At 44.0% G+C, this 6,297-nt stretch overlaps 1 pseudogene; it reads right to left on the bottom strand.

Moving 5' to 3' along the window:
• Positions 1 to 1,771: 1,771 nt before the first annotated feature.
• Positions 1,772 to 2,718, bottom strand: LOC115643087 (annotated as a pseudogene).
• Between the last annotated feature and the right edge of the window lie 3,579 nt (positions 2,719 to 6,297).

The following is a 6,297-nucleotide window of genomic DNA, read 5'->3' as shown; positions in this document are numbered from 1 at the left end:
AACAGCCTCAAACCCTTCTTTAGTGATATCAACCCCCATATAATGAATAGCAATAGCCATATCACGCATATAATTATACCTGCCCATGTTTACTGTTTATAGCATCAAACACATGTTTCTTTACAACAATTGTAAGCACAACTTTCCTTAATCAGCAATTTATGGGGGGAGGAGGGAGGAAGGAATCATGACCCTGAACACATTTAAGTAGCTGGGGAAAAGAAGGGAGAGGAGAGGTACCATTCCTTCACACAGAAGATATTGTTTAGACAACTACATTGCTCATGCGGCTGCAGCCCTTCTCTATCCTTAACAAACGAAAAAGAGGGCAAAAGTGGCAAACTTTAGCTATCACCTGAAATGGACTCAGGCAGTCTGCACTGCATTGATTATTTAGAACAATACATTTTAAAGACTCATTTGTGCACCAAAGTTTGGATAACAAAGAGCTCCCGGCCCACACCCATTGTAGGAATCCTGTCTGATACAGGCCCCCAGAAGGGAGGGACAAAGAGGAGCTGAAAGCTAAGGAAATAAGGCAGACAAAGGTCTCTGCCCTCAGGAATTGGTAGGCGAGGGTCAGGGCTCACAAGCTGTCCGGTGCACAGCCTTACCTGCCTGCCTCACAGCTCTGCTCCCAAGCCTCAGCTATTTGTGTGGGGCTTCCTGGCTTCCCCCTCTGCTGCTGAGTGGCCTGTGGGCCCCAGAGCTGGGTCCCCACTGCACTCCCTGCAAGCTCCTTCCCAGCCCTACGGCAGGGTGAGCCCAGTTGGGGGGGGGAGGAGGAATCAGAGCTGATCCAGTGGGTGATGGAGGAAGGGAAACGGAGACGTTTTTTCCGATGTGTAAAGTAATGCACGTTGGAAAAAATAACCCCAAATATTAAAAAAGGGATAGAGAATAAGACGGAGAATATCTTATTGCCCTTATATAAATCCATGGTACGCTCAAATTATGAATACTGTGGTCTTCTCATCTCAAAAAAGATATACTGGCATTAGAAAATGTTCAGAGGATTAAAGAAAAGAGGTATATAAAATCATGAGTGATGTGGAGAAACTGAATAAGAAAAAGTTATTTACTTGTTCCCATAATATATGAACTAGGGGTCACCAAATGAAATTAATGGGCAGCAGGTTTAAAACAAACAAAAGGAAGTATTTCACACAGCGCACAGTCAACCTGTGGAACTCCTTGCCTGAGGATACTGTGAATGATAGAACTAGAACAGAATTTAAAAGAGAACTGGATAAATTCCTGGTGGTTAAGTCCATTAATGTCTATTAGCCAGGATGCGTAAGGAAAGGTGTCCCTAGCCTCTGTTTGTCAGATGATGGAGATGGATGGCAGGAGAGAGATCACTTGATCATTACGTGTTAGGTTCACTCCCTCTGGGGCACCTGGCATTGGCTACTGTTGGAAGACAGGATACTGGGCTGGATGGACCTTTGGTCTGACCCCGTGTAGCTGTTCTTATGTTCTTAAGTGAGCAGAACTTTGGGGCAATAGGTGGGGCAAGGGGCAGAGCCTTGAGGGAATAGTAAGAGAGGGTGCAGGAGACTCAAGAGTTCAGTTACCAAATACTGAAAGGTGGAAACCCTATGTGTTAATGAACTGTACCCAGACTGATTCCAAAGCTGACAATACACAGTAAGGTCAGGAAAGGGTTTAATGTCTCTCTGATTGCCCAGTAAGTGATTCAGGGAAGAGGGCACAGCACCTGTCACCAGCCATCTCTGCACAGACTCAGTCAGAGAGTCAGGATAAAACTTTATGTCCCTTTATGAGTAAAGAGCGGAGCACCCTCCCCCAGATCTGTTTGGTCCTCACCCCGTAGATGATGGGGTTCAGCATGGAGGGCATCAAGTAGTACACATTGACTATGAGAACGTGGAAATGCAGGGGCACATTCTGGTAAAACCGGTAAGAGAGAGAGAAGAATAGACCTGGGATGTAAAAGACTAAGATGGAACATAAGTGGGAGCTGCAGGTCCCCAAAGTCTTGAGACGAGCATCCTTTGTGGGGAGGGAGAAGATGGCCCTGAGGATCTGAGTATAGGACAAAATAATAAAAATGACATCCAGACCCATCACACAGAATAGTACAAAGAGGCCATAGTAACTGCTGATGCGGATGTCGGCACAGGCCAGCTTCAATACGGCCATGTGGCCACAGTATGGCTGAGGGATGACGTTGGTTCTGCAATATGGCCACTGCCTCAACAGGAACGGGTAGGGTAATACGAGCATGCTGCCACGCAGCACCACAGCCAGGCTGATCTTAGCCACCACAGGGTTTGTCAGTGTGGTTGCATGTCTCAGGGGATCACAAATGGCCACATAGCGATCAAAAGCCATGGCCACGAAGATTCCTGACTCTATCACTGAGAAGGAGTGAAAGACATACAGCTGGGTGAGGCAGGCACTGAAACTGATCTCCCTGGAATTGAACCAGAAGATGCTCAGCATTTTGGGCAGGATGGACGTAGACATGATCAGGTCGGTGATAGCCAGCAAGCAGAGGAAATAGTACATGGGGCCATGGAGGTTCGCCTCCATCTTCACAATGAACAGGATGGTGAAGTTCCCCAAGATGGCTATGATGTACATGGTGCAGAAGGGGATGGAGATCCAGACATGGGCTGCCTCCAGGCCAGGAATGCCCTGCAGGATGAAGGTGGAGGGGTTGGTGAAGTCAGTTGTGTTGGAATCTGACATGGAGTAGGGGAGAAGGTGTCCAACTCTGAGGCAGAACGGTCTCTCCTGCATGTACCGTATGTTCTCCTGACTTCCTGTATGTGCCCAGGCTGTAGGGTGATGGTCACAATACAAATGCCTGGGTGGAGAGACAATATTAATATGAGACACTGCATGTACTAATGGAGGCCATTCTCGTGGGTGAAGCTGATTGGTCACTCTTCACACACAGAAAAATGACATTTTAATTATTCAGATAAATGAATTATGAACAAATGAGCCTTCTAATGCCAATTCCATATTTTATGCTGCTCCATGTGTCAATAATGTGTTGTGATGTGGGAAACATTAATAGGTATCCGCATGAATAAAATGAGTGAGGATACTGGTTATACATTTGCCAAGGTGTCACCCCCCACTCTGAACTTTAGGGTACAGATGTGGGGACCTGCATGAGATAACCCCTAAGCTTACTTAACAGTTTAGATCTGGCAGCTGCCACCATCAAACAGTTTAAACAAACATTTATGGGAGAATCATTTGGAAACTCTGTCTTACCCGTGAAATATTTCCCCAGTCCTTATCCCCCTTTTCGTGGCAGGACTGAGACTGATTCACCTCCCACCAATTCCTGGTGAGCCCAGATCCAAAAAATCTTGGATCTTAAAACAAGGAAAAATCATTCAGTTTCTTAAAAGAAGACTTTTAGTTAAAGAAGGGTGAGAAAAAAACCTCTGTGAGATTAGCATGCAAGCTACTCTCACAGACAACAGATTCAAAACACAGAGGATGTCCCTGTGGGCAAAACCCTATTTAACAAAGAAGCCCAATTTGATTCCCCCTCTATGCAAAATGAAGTCACAAAAGAAAATAAACATTATTTAATACAATCCTTTTTTAAACAAGTACGACTTTTAAGAAATGTTTGATGGCTGATTCCTGGATCCTCTATTTCGGCACAAACTTTTCTGAACAGAGAAAGACTGATTTTCCTCCTCCCTCTTTGAAAACATCTTGTTCCCTCATTGGTTCCTCTGGCCAGGTGTCAGCTAGGCTAAGTGAACTTCTTAACCATTTACAGGTAAAAGAGGAATTAACTCTGGACTGTCTGTTTATGACAGCATTATTGTTCGTTACTGCAATGAAAGCCAGGCTAGAAAGTGCATGCTGTAGGGAGTTCCACATTCACCCAGTAGCTCAGAATCAGAGTGTAGTCAAAATGCAAACCTTTGGCAAGACATGTGCTGGGGGAAACACCCCAACAAGAATAGACCTCAGGGAAAAGATCACAGTGTCATTTCAAGCAGTTCCATGGAAACACATCCTCTTTTGCAACAGTGGCCAAAACAAAGACAATCTTGGGATACATAAGGAATGGGATGGACAATAACCTACTCTGCACACAAGTTGCATTTTGGTCACCCAGTGTCCATAAAGGATGCAGTTGATATAAAAGGGGTTTCTGAGACAGGCTATCGGAATGGCGTAGCCTGTCCTTTGTGGACAGACTGAAAGGTCAAGAACTGTTTAGGAAAGAGTCAAAGAAGGGAGATATGATAGAGGAGAGGATAATAAAGAATTGAAATGATTATATGGAAATGGACAAAGAGAGAAAGTTCCCTACTGGTAATATCTATAAACACTTTGTGCTTCAAAGGGGCTAATTCCAGATAACTGAGGCAAATTATCAGCAGAATTGATTTGGAGGAAAAATTTAGACAGGACAATGTGAATGAAAATTGGTAGTTCTTTAAGAAGAGTTTATTAAATAGAAGGCAGAAATTAGACAGGGGGAGTAATATATAACAAAAGGGGGAAAGGGAAAATAGATAGGAAACAACACAAATTGGAAGTTATGAAAATTAATGAGGGATGTTAAAATACCATGGAAATATCGATGATTGGTGGAGCTAAGGATCAGAAAAAGGAGGTTATTAAGTATATGATGTACAAAAGAAACCCTTGAAAACTTTTAGGATGATTCCTACAGGGAGAAAAGAAACTTGTCTATATTGGAGAAAAGGTAGATGTGTTCAAGAAAAAAAGCTTTGACAAGATAAGAAATAATGAAAAAGCTGATATTTGATTAGTTCAAAAAAAGTTTGGAATATAATTAATGCCCGTCAATAAAATGATGTATGGATAATTGGTCTTGTCAAATAAATCTGAATTTATCCCTTAATGAGAGGGCGTTTGGCTTATCAAGGGAACCGTGCAGAGGCCATAGACTTTGATATCTCTGAGGCATTTGATTTTGTAGGGGAAAGTAATGAACACTCTACAGCACCAGTGGAGCACAAGTTAAATGGACTAAAAACTGGCTAACTGACAGATCTAAGAAAGCAGATGTCAATGGCCAATTTGTCAGTGAATGGAGGTTCGGAAAGGATTTAACAGTCACTGTGGAGCTCCCAGTTTCAGGCTGTGGCCAAAAGGGCTGATGCGATCCCTGCATGTGTAAACAGGTGTTGGTGACTTGGAGCCGTGGAAGGATTTTACCTCTGTCCATGGCATTAGTGAAAACTGACTGTCCAGACCGGAGATTCACATTTATAAAACAATGTTGAAAAATTGGAGAAGGTAAGAAAGAGCCACATAAATAATTGGAAGCTGCAGAAAATGCTGGCTACTGAGAGACTTAAGGAGCTTCCTCTATTTATCCTAAATAGTCATAACTGGCTCTGTGTTCTAGCGGAGAATGGCAGAGCAAGGCCCAATGGCTAAAAGCTGAAGCCAGACAAGTTCCAGTTGGAAATAAGGAGCAAAGGTTTAGCACTGAGGGTGATTAACCATTGGAACAAACTGCGAAGGGAAGTGGTGGATTCTCCAACTCCCCATGTCTGCCGACCCAGACTGGATGCTTTTCTGGGAGACCTGCTGGAGGGCTTGTCTACACTTGAATTGCTGCAGTGGTGCTGCCATAGCGCTTCAGTTGTAGACACTGCTTACACCGATGGCAGGGTGTAATCCGCCTACCTGGGATGTGATAGCAAGGTTAATGGAATGATTTGTCCATCAACCCTATGCTGTCCACATGGGGGTTAGGTCGATATAGCTACATCACTCAGGGGAGTGGGGTTTTCTTGCCGTTTCAGAAAAGACAAATGCAATGTTAGGCTGTATTAGTGGAGGCAGAACGTGCAGGTCTCAGTCAGTGATCGGACCGCTCTGTTCAGCTCTGCTTAGGACACAGCTGCAGTACTGTATCCAACTTTGGACACTGCTGTATAGAAAGGATGTAGAGAATCTGTAAATCCTCCAGAGTGGATTCCGGGCGCTTGGAGTTAGGAGACACTGGGAGCCAGGATGCCTGGTTTCTGTTGGGAGGGGAATGGGGCTAGTGGAATGGGCTTGGAGCCAGTTTCTCAAAACTGAGTGACTGGGCAACCAAATGGCAGATGAAATTAAATGTTGATAAATGCAACATAATGCACATTGGAAAGCAGAACTCCGACTGTATGTATAAAATGATGGGGTGTAAATTAGCTGTTACCACTGAAGAAAGAGATCTCAGAATCATTGTGGACAGTTCTCTGAAAACATCCACTCAATGTGGAGCAGCAGGTGAAGAAGTGAACAGAATGCTGGGAATCATTAAGA

This window comes from Gopherus evgoodei, unplaced genomic scaffold (genome assembly GCF_007399415.2).
Source record: "Gopherus evgoodei ecotype Sinaloan lineage unplaced genomic scaffold, rGopEvg1_v1.p scaffold_50_arrow_ctg1, whole genome shotgun sequence".
Lineage (NCBI taxonomy): Eukaryota > Metazoa > Chordata > Testudines > Testudinidae > Gopherus > Gopherus evgoodei.
This window is presented reverse-complemented; position numbering and strand designations above follow the sequence as displayed.